Source organism: Hemiscyllium ocellatum, unplaced genomic scaffold, assembly GCF_020745735.1.
Source record: "Hemiscyllium ocellatum isolate sHemOce1 unplaced genomic scaffold, sHemOce1.pat.X.cur. scaffold_427_pat_ctg1, whole genome shotgun sequence".
In the NCBI taxonomy this organism is placed as follows: domain Eukaryota; kingdom Metazoa; phylum Chordata; class Chondrichthyes; order Orectolobiformes; family Hemiscylliidae; genus Hemiscyllium; species Hemiscyllium ocellatum.
Window position 1 is genome coordinate 505337 of NW_026869048.1, and position 14916 is coordinate 520252.

General features: G+C 46.1%; 1 long non-coding RNA gene and 1 other non-coding gene across 6 annotated transcripts in view; one reads left to right on the forward strand and one right to left on the reverse strand.

Annotated features, from left to right (window-relative positions):
• Positions 1–9748: 9748 nt before the first annotated feature.
• Positions 9749–9912, forward strand: LOC132813662 (U1 spliceosomal RNA). Its single transcript, XR_009644130.1, has one exon. It is a non-coding gene; the product is annotated as a U1 spliceosomal RNA (small nuclear RNA).
• Positions 9913–10573: 661 nt separating this feature from the next.
• LOC132813658 (uncharacterized) overlaps positions 10574–14916 on the reverse strand; it is a 47781-nt gene continuing 43438 nt past the window's right edge. For 4 of the 5 annotated variants that reach the window (XR_009644124.1, XR_009644125.1, XR_009644123.1 and 1 more), the window contains exon 4: positions 12713–13139. This is a non-coding gene — a long non-coding RNA (uncharacterized LOC132813658). Of the gene's footprint in view, positions 11143–12712; positions 13140–14916 lie in introns of those variants that run through there. The other variant, XR_009644122.1, reaches the window with a different exon arrangement.

The following is a 14916-nucleotide window of genomic DNA, read 5'->3' on the forward strand; positions in this document are numbered from 1 at the left end:
CACCTTTTGGGAGAGAGAAATAATGTTAATGTTTAGAGACAATTTCTTACTTTATTTTGATTATTCTTTTCTCTCTGCCCTAATAGTGATGGATCTTTGAAGCTTCTTTCTCCAAGGATTTCAAGGAAGGATATATACACAAAAGTATCAAACAAAGGGAATTATTTGTCTCTGATTTCTCACCTGGACAGACACTGCCTTTATTAAACTTCTTTGAATATTTGAAGAAGATTCATAGACAGGAAACGCCAAAGAAACATTTACTCTAGATCTGACTTGATCAATCGATTCATCACAAACTGGAAATAATTGGCATTTGAGTGTTGCATCCTCAGTCATTACCAATCACTGCATACAATTTCTCCATCATATCCTCCCTGACGATCTGTACCAAAGTCTTAGGTGATTGTTGGTGTATCCCATACCTGGGGGAGGTGTGTTCCAGTTGGAGGTAGTTGGGAGCTGACAGGATGAACTAGGTTGGGGAGTAGATGGGGCTTGGGTAATAGATTCTGGGAGTATTTGAACATTGCTCAGTCAGCCATTATCCTCAAGCCATGCGGGCTGACAGGGGGAGTATTGACCTGTTACTGTCTCTGTCTGTCTGTGAGGAGAAAGTGAGGACTGCAGATGCTGGAGATCAGAGCTGAAAATGTGTTGTTGGAAAAGCGCAGCAGGTCAGGCAGCATCCAAGAAACAGGAGATTCGACATTTCAGGCATAAAGCCCTTCTTCAGGAATGAGGAAAGTGTGTCCAGCAGGCTAAGATAAAAGGTAGGGAGGAGGAACTTGTGGGAGGGGCATTGGTGATGCGATAGATGGAAGGAGGTCAAGGTGAGGGTAATAGGCCAGAGTGGGGTGAGGGCAGAGAGGTCACGAAGAAGATTGCAGAGGGAGTCCCTCCCTCACTCACTGCACACCCCAGGTCATCTCCTCTGCACAGAAGCTCTTCAGCCACATTCTCAAACAGACTTGCTACCACAGCCACATCTCCTTCCTCAGCACCTGTCGACGGAACCGACCTCGAACTCAGCACTGCCTTCCTAACCTGTAATCTTCTTCCTGACCTCTCCACCCCCACCCCACTCCGGCCCATCACACTCACCTTGACCTCCTTCTACCTAGCGCATCTACAACGCCCCTTCCCCAAGTCCTTCCTCCCTACCTTTTATCTTAGCCTGCTGGACACACTTTCCTCATTCCTGAAGAAGGGCCTTATGCCTGAAATGTCGAATCTACTGTTCCTTGGATGTTGCCTGACCTGCTGCGATTTTCCAGCAACACATTTTCAGCTCTGTCTGAGTGTGACAGAGTGTGGGCTGGGGGGCACTTGTTCCCTTTTTGCCTTTTCTATCTCTCTCACTGTCGCTCTCTCTTTCGCTTCTCTCTCCTCTCTCGTTTTCTCTTTCACACTCTCATTCTTCTGCTCTCTTCTCCACCTCTTCTTCACCCCTCTTCTCCTCCTACCCTCTTCTCCCTCTCTCTCCTCCACTCTCTCTTCTCTCTCCCATCTCTTTTCGCTCTCCCCTCTCTCTTGCCTCACTCTTCTCTCCCCCTCTCAACTCTCTCTTCCCCCACTCTCACTTCATCTCTCTCTCTCTCTCTCTCTCATTACGGTCGCACGGTGGCTCAGTGGTTACCACTGCTGCCTCACACTGCCAGGGACCCAGTTCAAATCCTGCCCAAGGCAACCGTCTGTGTAGAGTGTGTACATTCTCCCCAGTGTCTGCATGGGTTTCCTCACTCGGTCCAATGGTGTGCAGGTCTGGGTGGACTGGCCATAGTGGAGTTGCCCAAAGGGTAAGGTGAACTGTTCAGACAGAGCAAGGTCTATGTGGGTTACTCTCCTAACCATCTTTCCACCCCTCTCTTTCCCCCAGTATCCTACTCCCCTCTCCTCTGCCACCCTGCCCTCACCTGTCTTCACGATTCCCTCCTCGTTTTCCGCCCCCACTTTCACTGTCCTACCCATCTGCACTTCTGTCTTTCACCCAATCTCCTCCTCCCCACCTTCAACCACTCTGTCCTCCCGAATTCTTCTCGCCACCTCCTTCTGTTCCCACGCCTCCTGCTGTCTATTCCCTCTTTCCATGCCACCACCTACTCCCCCTCACCTCTTCTCTCCCCGCTAACATCCCTCCGCTCTCCTCCTCCTCGCCCCCACACCTCACCCACTCTCCTCCTCCCCCCTCTGAAACCCTCCTTTGCCCCTGCTGCTGTCTGCCTCATTCTCCCTGCCCCTCTTTCCTCCACCTCTCTCTCCTCTCCCTCTCTCTCTTTCACCCCTATTTTCTGCGCCCTCTCTCCTCCCCTCTCTCTCCTCCCACTCTCTCCCCTCCCCTCCCTCTTCCCCCTCTCATTCCCCTCTCTCTCCTACATCTCTCTCTCCTCCCCCTCTTCGTACACCCCCTAACCTCCCCCCTCTCTCCTTCCCCGCTCCATCCACCTCTCCTCCCATTCTCTCTCCTCTCCCTCTCTCTCCTCTCCCTCTCTCCTCTCTCTCCTCCCCATCTTCCTCATCCCCCCTCTCCTCCCCATGCTCTCCCTCTCCCATCTCCCCCCTCCCACTCCCCTCTCTTATCCCACTCTCCTCCTCCTCCTTCTCTTCTTTCTCCTCTTCCCTCTCTCCTCTCCCCTCTCCTCTCATTCCTCACTACTCTCTCCTCTCACTCCTCATCACTGTCTCCTCTCCCCTTTCTTCTTCCCCTTTCCCCTCTCTCCTCACCGCTGTCTCATCTCCCCCTCCCGTCTCTCCTCTCTCCTGTCCCCCTCTCTTCTCTCTCCTCCCCTTCACCTCCCCTTCTCCTCTTTCTCCCCTCTCCCCCTCACCTCTCCACTCTCCCCTCTCTCCTCATTCCCTCTCCTCACCCCTTCTCTTCTTCCACCTCTCCTTTCTTCACCTCCCCTCCTCTCCCGCTTCCCTGCCCTCTCGTTCCCCTCTTCTCCACACTCACTTCTTCCCCTCTCCCATCCCCCTCTTCTTCACCCCTTCTCCTGAACTCCTTCCCTACCCCCTTGTATCCTCTCCTCCCACCTGTCCTCCCTTCTACTCTCCCATCTCTCCTGCCCCCTCCTCCCTGGCTCTCCTCCCTGTCTCTGCTCCATTTCCCTGTTCACCTTCCCCCTCCTTCCCCCACTTCCGCCTCTCCTCCCCTTCACCTCCCACTGTCCTCCCCTCCTCCTCATCTTCACCTCTTTCCTCCCCAATCCTCATGTCCCTCTCTCGTCTACCTCCCACCACCTATCTCCTACTCCACCCCAAACTCCCCCTCGCCTCACACCCCAAACGCCCCCTACGTCCTCACTTCCTCCTCTCTCCTAACCCCTCTCCTTCCCTTCTTCCCCATCACTCGTCCCCCCACTTCATTGGCTGTCTCCTCCCGTCCTCCACCTTCCACGTTCTCCCCACCTCTACTCCTCTCCTTCATTCCTCTCCTTCTCTCCTACAACCCCCTTCCCATACACCCTCCACCACTCTACTCCCCCTTACGCCATCCACTCCTTGCTCCTCACCCCCTGTCCTCCTGTTCCCTCTCCTCCCATCTCTCCTCCTACTCTCGCCCACCGTTCCCAGCTCTCTCCTACCCCCTCTCTCCTACAGCCCTCTCTCCACCCCTTCTTTCCTCTGCCATGCCTCTTTTCCCAATCCAATTATCCCCGCACCTCCCCTTCCTCCACCCTCTCTTCTCCCCCTCCCTCCTCACCTCTCCCTCCCGTCCCCTCCCCACTCTCCCTTCCCATCTCTCACATTGAAAGATGAGGCACACAAAGTGGTCAAAAACAGCATGAAACTGGAAGATTGGGAAAGCGTTAAAGATCAGAAGAAAGTCACAAAAAGAGTGAGAAAGAACCGTAGGAAAGAACAGGAGAGAAAAGATGTACCACATAATTTAAAGACAGATAGCAGAAGTTTCTATGAAAACTTTAAATGAAAAAGAGTGGCTAAGGTAAATGTTGGTCCTTCAGGGGATGAGGAGGGACATTTAGTTATGGGGTGTGATGAAATGGCGGAGGCACTGAACAGGTATTTTGTATCGGTCTTCACAGTGGAGGGCGCTAATAACATGCCAGAGATTGACAAAGAGATGGAGTTGGTGAGGACCTGGAAACAAATATTATTACGGAACGCTAGTGTTGGGCAAGCCCATGGAGCTAATGATAGACAAGTCTTCTGTCCTGGTGGAATGCATCCCAGCGTGCTAAAAGAGACAGCGGGGGATAGAACAGTTGCACCGTCAGTAATTTTCCCAATTTGCTGGACTCTGGGGCAGTTCCAGCAGATTGGAAAACATTGGCGCCGCTGTTTAAAAAGGAAGGTAGACAAAAGATGGGGTAGTATAGATCAGTTAGTGCAACATCTGCCGTGGGGAAAATGCTTGAGTCTCTTATCAAGGAAGAAAGAGCAAGGCACTGCTGGATCCCCAAGTGAATACCTTCCCACACATGGAACAGCTGAACGACTTCTCCCCCATGTGAATAGGGTGATGTTAAATAAAGACCATTGAATTTAAGACATTTACAGATCTTAAAGTTTTTTTCCCCCACAGTCAGGGGAAAGCTCTCTTGTCAGTGTAAAGCCACTGGTGTGACATGAAGCTGGATGACAAAATAAATCTCTTCGCACAGAATGTCTGTGTCAATGAGTCTCCAGTAGGTCTGTGAATTTTCAATCCTTCTGACAATCCAGATATTTCCATGGTGCTGATCTCCTCGCATATCTCCAAGTTGGATGATCTGGTGAATCCTTTCCCATAAACACAACATATTTATGGCTTCTCTGTCTGTGAGTGTTTTTAGATTGTGAACTGGATAATGTTAAATAATTTCTGCAGTCAGTTCACTGGAACACTCATACACTTATGTGTGTGTGTATGTGTGTGTGTGTGTGTGTGTGTGTGTATGTGTCTGTGTGTGTGTATGTGTGTGTGTGTATGTGTGTGTGTGTGTATGTGTGTGTCTGTGTGTGTGTCTGTGTGTGTGTGTATGTGTGTGTGTGTATGTGTGTGTGTGTGTATGTGTGTGTGTATGTGTGTGTGTGTGTATGTGTGTGTGTGTGTGTGTGTGTGTGTATGTGTGTGTGTGTGTGTGTATGTGTGTGTGTGTGTGTATGTGTGTGTGTGTGTGTATGTGTCTGTGTTGGTGCTTGACCACACACAATGTTGTTTGAAACCTTTGCTCACTGACATACAAGATAATCATGTTCCCTTTATGGCCAAATGTATTTAGTGACTCTGTTGGATCTTTATATCATGTCTGATTTCTCTCACTTCTGGCGAGAGGTGCAAGTGGAGTTCAATGCACCTAAATGTGAGGTGATGCACTTTGGGAAGAATAACAGGAAGGCAGAATACTGGGTCAATGGAAAGATTTTGGTAGTGTGGATGTGCAGAGGGATCTTGGAGTCCGTGTCCATAGATCCTTGAAAGTTGCCACCCAGGTGGATAGTGCTGTTAAGGGTGCATACGGTGTGTTAGGTTTCATTGGGAGAGGGATTGAGTTCTGGAACCACAATATCATACTGCAACGCTACAAAATGATGGTGCGGCCACAGTTGAAATATTGTTTACAGCTGTGGTCGCCCCGTTACAAATACGATGTGGAAGCATTGGAAAAGGTGCAGAGGAGATTTATCAGGATGGTGCCTGGTCTGGAGGGAAGGTCTTATGAGAAAAGCTGAGAAACCTGGGTCTTTTCTCATTGGAAAGAAGGCGGCTAAGGGAGGATTTAATAGAGACATACAAGATAGTCAGAGGATTAGATAGGGTAGACAGGGAAAGCCTTTTTCCTAGGATGAGGACGACAGCTTGTACGAGAGAGAACAACTATAAATTGAGGGGTGATAGATTTAAGACAGATGTCAGAGGCAAATTCTTTACAGAGAGAGTGGTAAGTGTGTGGAATGCCCTACCAGCTCAGGTGGTCAACTCAGCTCCATTAGGGAGTTTTAATTAATCCTTAGATAAGCTCACAGATGATTTTGGGATAGTGTAGGGGGACGAGTTGAGAAAATTCCACAGGTCGATGCAACTTTGAGGGCTGAAGGGCCTGTTCTGCGCTTTATTGTTCTATGTTCTATAATCTGAATCTTTTTCCACGGTAGAAATGACAAATTCTAGAGGACATAGATTTCAGGGGATGGGGAAATTTAAAGAAAATAAAAACCGAAAGAACGGAAGATGCGGTTGATCAGAAACAAAAACAAAAGTTTCTGGAAATGTTCGACAAGTCTGGAAGCACCTGTGAAGAGAAATCAGAGTTCACGTTTCTGATGAAGGACCCGAAACATTAATGGATTTTTATTTTCTCAGATGCTGCAAGACCTGCTGAGCATTTCCAACAGCATGTGAAAGTTTCAAGAGAGTTATGTCAGGCAAGTTTTAATACAAAAGGTGATAGTTGAGTAGAATGTACTCTCCTGGGAGGTGATAAAAGCAGAAACAATCACAATGCTTAAGAGGCATTTGGGCAGGCACATAAGCAGGCAAGGGGTAGGCAGGGATATGGATCATGTGCAGGCAGGTGGAATTAGTTTGGAACGGCATCATGGTCTGCACAGACATGATGGGCCAATTATTCCGGTGCTGTAATGTTCTGTTTTCCAAGGGGCACAATGTGTGGAGCGAGAGTTAATGTTTTTTTTAGAACATACAGTGAGTTGATACATTTTGAGAGAAGCAATGTAGAAAAGAAATATATATTTGCATGGCACAGACACAAAGAGTAGAGACTGAGGGAAGGGGGGCAAGGTGTACAATTCTTTAAAGGAGAGAGGACATAATCAAAGTGTTTTGATCAAAACATATGGGATCCTGGGTTTCATTAAACAATTTCATTGACTAGTTAGGTCACAGTCAATCATTGTGTCCAATTCAGGTCAACAGATTCCTGATCTTCAGGGTGTGGAGTACAGACATATTGGTGTGGTGCACTGATGAAGAAAATGCAGTCACTGGATTGATTTGGAAAAAATGCTATTTTCTTTGAAGAAATCAAGTTGAAAAAATCATGATAGAATAAAATGGATATGATTATAACACATCTAGATAGAGCAGACAATAAAATAAATTGCACTTGATAGGTGATGGCTCAAAATTTAAGATTAGGTATAACGTTTTGAGAAAGTGGGAGATGAGCAAGTGTTCCACTGGCTGGAAATATGCAGAACATGCTGCCTATTATGGTGGTGCAAGTAGAGGTGATCCATGATTAATGAATACAATTATATCAGATATGAGAGAAATAAACTTTCAGGGTTTTGGGAACAGCTGGAGAATGAGAATAATGGATTCTGCTACAGAGAGCCAGCTTGGATTTGATGGGCCCCTTTCTGTGCCATAACATGTTTTTTTTGTACTTGCTTAACTTGTTCCGGTTGTTTGTCTTCAGGGGTTAGATTATCATCAAGGTAAATCTACTCTGTGTTCATGCTCAGACCAACACAGGTTGTCCTTCCACAGCAGGAGATAATGTTTACTGTTTTATACTGGGTTCTGGAGGAGTCCCTAGGTAGTGTACACAGAACTGAAAATCTGCTCTAGGGTGTTTTAACCAGGACTGTGAATATCTTGGAACATCTAATGCCACACCAATGCCTGGAATGCTTTCTAACTGACTGACTAAATGAAATATGTTCCTTCCACAGCATGTTGCTGGCTGGAGTTCTGTGGTCAGTGTTATTACACAAGGATCAGAATTGGATAATCTATTGTCTGTAACATATACCAATGATTAGCATGGAAATGTAAATGATTTAATTAGCAAGTTTCTAGATGGTACAAATTGATGAAGTTGTGAATCGTGAAAAATGGTGTCAATGGATACAGCAAGAAAGAGATCCGTTGGTAAACCCATACGGAGATAGATTTTAATCCAGACAAGTGTGAGGTGATGTATTTTGGGAGGCTCATTGCAAGAGGAATGTATTCACTAAACCGAAGGCCTCTCAGCAGCATTGATGTACACAGGGATCTTCAGGGGCAAGTTCACAGCTCCCTGAAAGTGGTGAAGGAGGTGGATGGCAGGCTTGCCTTCTTCTGTCAGGGGAGTGATTATAAAACTGTCATTAGGCCACCTTTGGGGTATTGTGTGCTGTTTTGATCACCATATAAAAAGGAGGATGTGGAGGCTTAGTGCAGTGAGAGAAAAGGTTTACAAGGATGTTGCCTGGATTGGGAGAGGTTGGAAAGACTTGGATTTTTGTCTTGTGAAAGTCAGTGGCTGCGGGTGATCTGAAAGGCTCAGACAGAGTGAATAATCTGAATCCTTTTCCACGGTGAAAATGGCAAATTCTAGAGGCCATAGATTTAAGGGGAGTAGGGGCAAGTTTAAAGGAAATGAAAACTGAAACAACTGAAACAACTGCAGATGATGTAAACCAGAAACAAAAACATTTTCGGGAAATGTTCAGCAGGTCGAGCAGCTTCTATGAAGATAAATTAAAGTTAACGTTTCTGAGGAAGGGTGACCAGACCCGAAACATGAACTGATTTTTCTTCACAGATGCTGCATGATCTGCTGAGCATTTCCAATAACATGTGCAAGTTTAAAGGCAGTTGTGTTGGCAATTTTCTTGTGCAGAAGGTGGGTCAGTGACTGGAATGTATTTGCCTGAGAGTTGGGAAAAGCAGAAACAATCACAACATTTAAGAGGCATTTGGGCAGACACATAAGCAGACATGGGTTGGCAGAGATATGGATCATGTACAGGCAGATGGAATTAGTTTGGAATAGCATCATGATCCACACAGACATGGTGGGCCGATTATTCCGGTGCTACACTCTTCTGTTTTCCAGGCGGTAGAATGTGTGGAGGAGAGTTAATAATTTGAGTGGAATATGTCTCTTCATGAGAACACACAATAAGTTCATTCATTTTGAGAGAAGCAATGTAGAAAGTCAATATATATTTGAATGGCACAGACACAACGTGCAGGACAGCAGGAATGGGGGACAATGTGCACCACTTATTAAAGGAGAGAAAACATGAAGTGTTTTGGGTAAAACAAATGGGATGCTGGGCTTCATTAATGGGGGAATGATAACAAACTCATGGAAAAGATGCTGACCATTGACAAAGCTCTAGTTAGGTCACAGTCAATCATTGCATCCAATTCTGGTCAACAGATTCCTGGTCAGAACGAGGAAGTTAAATACCACAGAGGGGCCTGTTCCATACCTTTTGCTTCTCCTTCAGGACACTGTGGGGTCTCAAGGGTTAAACATTCCCTTGCCAAAGGCCATATTTCATCAACTGAATGCCTGTACTCTTTCAATACAGACAGAACACCTCAGAAGGGGGGAGGCTGACAGTATCTCAAAATAGAACCTCTTGCAGCCACACATGTGGATTCCCCCGTAACCCCAGACAGAGGAATTTGCCCTTTCCAGACAAGACTGAGAGCCCTGGGCACAACCCTGTTAAACTGCCTCCCGCTCCCATTGTCTTACCTCCCCTCCATATTAGCATAGGTAAGTGAATCCCCCATTTACAGAAGGAAGAACCCTCCAGCCTTAATCTCTTCCCATCAACACATAATCATGAACAATACGATAATCAGTTTCTGTAATCCATTCATACGTTAACGCAGGACATCGCCATTCATCAAGCTTTGTAAGGTCATAATTACCAGCTTTAAACTATGTAATGACAATCGCCCATGTGACTGATATGTCTTTGTCTAATTCCTATTAAATATACTGTCTCTGTGGGTAAGGCAGAGATTCATGAAGAAGAGTCTCTACAAGTCTCTATACTAACCTGGCAGGGGAGATACCATGATCATTGCGGTGGCGCTCCCAGGACGAGGCTATCCCATTGCACTTCGGGTGTGCTGACGCCTGCGATGTCACCAAATGCGGGATACTCAACAGCAAAATTTGTGGTAGTGGGGGTCTGCGTTCGCGCTCTCCCCTTGTGGGCGGCATGGTGGCACAGTGGTTAGCACTGCTGCCTCACAGCGCCTGAGACCCAGGTTCAATCCCGAATCAGGCGACTGACTGCGTGGAGTTTGCATGTTCTCCCCGTGTCTGTGTGGGTTTGCTCCGGTCTCCTCCCACAGTCCAAAGATGTGCGGGTCAGGTGAATTGGCTGTGCTAAATTGCCCGTAGTGCTAGGTAAGGGGTAAATGTAGGGGTATGGGTGGGTTGCACTTTGGCGGGTCGGTGTGGACGTGTTGGGCCGGAGGGCCTGTTTCCACACTGTAAGTAATCTAATCTAAAGTCGACACTGGGGCACCTTAGAAACGCTTTGAAACTCTCGCCTGCTGCCCAATAATAAAGCTACTTGTGTCTTTAGGATTTGTGGAACAAAATAGGCATCAACAATGAAGGATATGAGTGATCTTCAGAGTGTGGAGTACAGACTTACTGGAATGGTTCACTGATGAAGAAAATGCAGTCACTGAATTGATTTGAAGAAATTGCTATTTTCTTTGAAGTAAACAAGCTAAATATATTGGTTGGTTTTTTTTCTCTTTTTCACACCAAGTAATGAACAACGGTTTTGGCAGTTCATAAAGTTTTGCATATCGAGAACTTAGCTTTGGAAATGTTCACAACATCATTGAACATGCAGATTCACACTGGGTAGAGACTTTTATTTTCCTTTATTCATTCACAAGATGAGGGTGTCGCTGGCCCGGCAGCATTTCCTGCCCATCCCTAATTGCCCAGGGGGCAGGTAAGAGTCGACCACATTGTTGTGGGTCTGAAGTCACAATGTAGGCCAGACCAGGTAAGGATGGCAGCTTCCTTCCTGAAAGGGCATTAGTGATCCAGATGGGTTTTTCGGAAAATCGATTAATGGTCATCATGAGACTCTTAAATTCCCGAGTTTTTAAAAATTTAATTCAAATTCACCCATCTGCAGCAGTAGGCTTTGAACTCAGGTCTCCAGAAGTTTATCTGGGGCTTTGGACTAACTGTCCAGCGACAATATCACTCGGCCAATACTTCCCCACATCACTGCCCATCTGCACAGAGTAAACAGCGATTTTCTGGTACATCAGGACTGATTAATCACACATACATTTGCTGAATAATTGCAGGAGTTGGATGTTGATGGGCTATTGACATCCATCTATGAACCATGTGTATTCTGAGGTTTGTTTCTGATCATGATTGGAAACAGCATCGGTCTTGTTATCTTTTGGGGATAAAAACAGTTTCAATTAGCTTTCTGTTAAATACCTAGCAATAAAGTCGATCCCTAACTCTCAGGCAGATTAGTTTCCTTTGAAGAGCTCCTCATCTCCCCAACCTCCTCCATCCTCACACCCAACAGTACAATAATCTCACAGAGTTTCTTTGTGACTATGAATGAGACAATCTGATCAGCTGCTTCTTTCCCTACTCCTATGTCAAGTTGGATCTTAAACTCCCCTTGCTGCAGTTGTGATCCTGCATCATTGTACAGTGTTGCTCGTATTTCATGTCTTGGACTGTCAGTGTTCATGATACTGCATGTAGCTTCTTGTACATCGGGTTTACAGTGCAAGAGTTTAGCTCTTGCCTTCCAACAACAGTAGAGTCGTACTCCAACAAAGCTTACAGAATCACGGCCCAGCATATTCCCCAACTTCCCTCCTTCCATCAAACCAGAGGATCAGCCCTCATTCAACTGAGAGAATTCAGGAGGGCATGGCAGTAACAGCAGCATGAATACCTAAAAATGGGGTGTTCACCTGATGAAGTTACCAAACAGCATAAGCAGCAAGTGATAGACAGAGCGAAGCAATCCAGTAAACAACGGAACAGATCTAAGATCTGTAGTCCAGCCACAACCAGTTGTGATTGAAGACAAAGGACAGCTGGAGTCCTGAAGACAGTTCTCTCCAAGATATTAATCAACAAGAATGTCAGACTGGATTAATCATCATAAAACTGAAGTCCATTTGATATTAATATGTTTACAATCAGTGTTCAATTCACCACGTGTAGCTGAAGGTAAAGATAATCTTCAAGTGATTGTAACAGTGAAGATACCTGAATACTTATTCAGCAAATTAAAGCCTGTTGTGTTAGTAATAATTTTAAAGAGATATTAAAAGTAAGGTGATTTGAGTATAATGGAAGAAATTTATTGGTGGGTATCTGATAATTCTGTTTTAATGTGAAGTTAATTTAGGATTAGTTAACAAATACACACACGGTAGGGAATCCCAGTCCCATGGAGTGCACATCCAGTTCCATGTGGGAAAACCAGGACACTTCTTGTATCAGCAACAACCACAAGAACACAGAAGTGACACTGGAACACTAGTTTGACCAAGGCGAAAGTACTGCACTCACTCATTGTCCCCACATTCCAGGATTGATGTGATCACACCAGAGAGGGGACAGAGAAGATTGATCAGAATGTTTCTCTGATTGGAGAATTTCTGCTCTGAGGAAAGATTGGATAGGTTGGGGGGTGGGGGGTTTCCAAGGAAGATGAACTGAGATTAAAATAATGTGATAAAATGCTGAGGAATCCAGGTAGAATGGATAGGAAGCAGCTATTCATTAACAGAGCCATCAGGAACTAGAAGTTTTAGATTGAAGATAATTCTCAGAAAAAAAGGGGAAAGGAGAATGTATTTCCCACAGAAATGGTGGAGAGCAGGATCTCACTGATGGGGTGACAGAGGCAGTTACCAGCATTACATTTGAATAAAAGTACGTGGATGGAACTGAAATGTTGGAACGTGCAGGGCGATGGACTAAGTTCTGCAGAATGGGATAAATGCGATTTATTTGACATTTCTCCAGAATATTAAACTCCAGTCCAATTTGAGAAGTTAAACATCACGAAACATACTTTAGCAGGACTTATACAGTTAATAGTAAGTTCCTAGGGAGTGCTGCTAAACAAAGAGTCCTTGGAGTGCAGGTTCATAGTTCCTTGAAAGTAGAGTAGCAAGTAGATAGAATAGTGAAGGGCGGCAGTTTGTCTGCTTGCCTTTATTGGTCACAGCATTGAGAGGTCATACTGAGGCTGTACAGGACATTGATTCGGCAACTTTTGTAATATTCCATGCAATTCTGGTCTCCTTCCGATCAGATGGATGTTCTCAAACTTGAAAGGGGTCAGAAAATAATTATAGGATGTTGCCAGGTTTGGATAGGCTGCTTTCCTTGGAGCATCAGAGGCTGAACGGTGACCTGAAAGAGATTTTTAAAATCAGGCCGGGCATGGATAGGATAAATAGAGAAGATATTTTCCCTGCAGTGGGGGAGTACGAAACTAGGGGACTGGGAGGGGGTGGGCGGAGGGACAGAGAGGGTGGGTGGATCGAGAGTGGTGGGACAGAAATGGGTGAGGACAGAAAGTGGGCTGAGAGGGGAGGGGAACAGATGGGGGGAACAGAGGGGGTGACTGACGGTTGGGGGGGCGACCAACAGAGAGGGGGAACAGACCAAGCGGGGTGCAACCGACGGAGGGAGGGGAGGGAAAAGATGGGTGTGCAACCGACGGGGGAGCGACTGACAGAGAGGGGGAAAAGACTGAGGGCGCGACAGACTGACAGATAGGGGGACAGATGATCGGGGGTGGGGAGAGAGGGGCGACAGGGATGGCGGTGACCAAGACAGGGCTGACCAATAGAGAGGGGGAACAGACAGAGTGGGAGGAGACGGAGGAACACAGAGGGGGAAGATGGAGAGTTATTTTTTAGATCTACAACTCAACCCTTTTCCTGTTTTCTCCTCCTCAGCTTAATTCCATCTGAAGGTCACAGAACAACTGCATAGTTTCTGTAGAGTTTCAGGGAGATCAGGTGCTGAACATGGCATTTGTAACATGCTGATCAATAAATGGACTCTGGTTCGACTCCACTGTCTGTGTGGTGTTTGCACATTCTCCCTGTGTGTCTGCGTGGGCTTCCTCTGGGTGCTCTTAATTTCCTCCCACAAATCCAAAGACGTGCAGGTTAGCTGGATTAGCTTTGGGTAATGGTAGGTTACAGAGTTAGGGTGGAATGCTGTTCCGATGGTTGGTATGGGCCGAAAGGCCTGCTACCACACTGTAGGGATTCTGTCACTGAGTATAGGGGTTAGGAGGTCACGTTGTGGCTGAGTAGGGCACTGGTCAGGCCACTGTTAGAATACTGCATTCAATTGCAGTCTCCCTGATTTCAGAAAGATGTTACCAGAATAGGACTCAACCTCTTAATGACAAGTTCTTGGGAAGTGTTAACAAACAAACAGACCGTGCAGTGTAGGTTGATAGTTTCTTGAAAGGTGTGGTTGAAGGTAGACAGGTCGGTGAAGGTGGTGTGCGGTATGCTAGCTGTTATTGGGCAGTGCATTGAGTATAGGAGTTGGGAGATTATGTTTCGGTTGCACAGTTTATTGGCTCGGCCACTTTTGGAATGTCCACTGCTTTGAATTCCAGTCTCCCTGCTATAGGAAAGATGTTGGGAAATTGGCAAGAGTTCAGTAAGGTTTTACCAGGGTGTTGCCAGTATTGGAATATTTGAACCATAGGGAGAGGCTGAATAGGCTGAGGCTATTTCCCTGAATCACTGGACACTTTAGGTGGCTTTATCGAACTTTATAAAATTATGAGGAGCAGTGATCGGGTGACTAGTCATGGTTTATTTTTTCCCAGGGCAGGGGAGTCCAAACGAATAATGTGAAGTTTTTTCCCCAAGGTGGGAATGACAAATTCTAGAGGAGAGGGACAAAGTTTAAAGGATATGAAAACCAAAACAACTGCAGATGCTGTAAACCAGGAAGAGAATCAGAAGTTTCTAGAAAAGCTCAGCAGGTCTAGCAGCATCTGTGAAAAGAAATTAGAGTTAACATTTCTGAGGAAGGGTGCCCAGACCGGAAACTTTAACTGATTTTTCTTCACAGATGCTGTATGACCTGCTAAGCGTTTCCAACAACATCTGAGCAAGTTTAAAGGGAGTTGTGTCTGACAAGTGTCTTGTGCAGA